This window comes from Nanorana parkeri, unplaced genomic scaffold, assembly GCF_000935625.1.
Source record: "Nanorana parkeri isolate BGI_ZX_2015 unplaced genomic scaffold, ASM93562v1 scaffold1169, whole genome shotgun sequence".
Classification (NCBI taxonomy): Eukaryota; Metazoa; Chordata; class Amphibia; order Anura; family Dicroglossidae; genus Nanorana; species Nanorana parkeri.
The window spans coordinates 306,062-306,766 of NW_017307437.1; the positions used below are offsets into that span (position 1 = coordinate 306,062).

General features: G+C 42.8%; 1 protein-coding gene across 2 annotated transcripts in view; it reads right to left on the minus strand.

Moving 5' to 3' along the window:
- The window catches only part of NTN1 (netrin 1), an 85,969-nt gene that overhangs the window by 45,352 nt on the left and 39,912 nt on the right, over positions 1-705 (minus strand). The window lies entirely within an intron of this gene.

Here is a 705-nt window from a genome sequence, read left to right on the forward strand (position 1 = left end):
CTACTCTGCCACTGCAATTTAACAGTTTGCCTGCCAGCAGTGCAGGAGGTTTACAGCGGAGAGAGAGGCTACAAAGGCAGACGGCTTCATAAGAAATGGGGAGGGGGCGGCCAGGTGCACGCAGCGTCGGTCCACACCTTTCCACGCCAGGCAGCGGAACCTGGAATTTCTAGGAACATCGGGGTTGATTTACTAAAAGGATAGGAGCAAGTTCACTTTGAAAAGAAAACACAATCTTGGTCAAGGAAAATTCTTTTAAATATAGCAATTTGGGCTCACACATGATTGGATGAATGAATGTCAGCACAACATCAGCTCATTCACCGAGTTAAGTGCACATTCACCTCAACATCCAATCACGTACAAGCAAAAATTCTGTTTTTATTTATTTCCTTGCAACATGAATTGTCACTTTGTTTCACCTCATTCACTAATTGAAAGTTCATTTTGCAAAGTGAACATGTTCTTGAGTTGCATCGGGACATCAGTGTGGAACTAAAGAGGGGCTAAAGTGCACGTATTTGGCATCCCAGGGCCTGAAATTGACCATTTCCCACTTTTCAATATGAAAAAAATAAATCCTTTCCATGTGTTACGCCTTTTGTAATTCACGCAAGTTAAATCACAATCTGGTTTCAGATCTTCTTTGGGGACTCCAGAGGTGAGATTTTCCCATCAGGATTACCGAATATGTCCAACTCACAC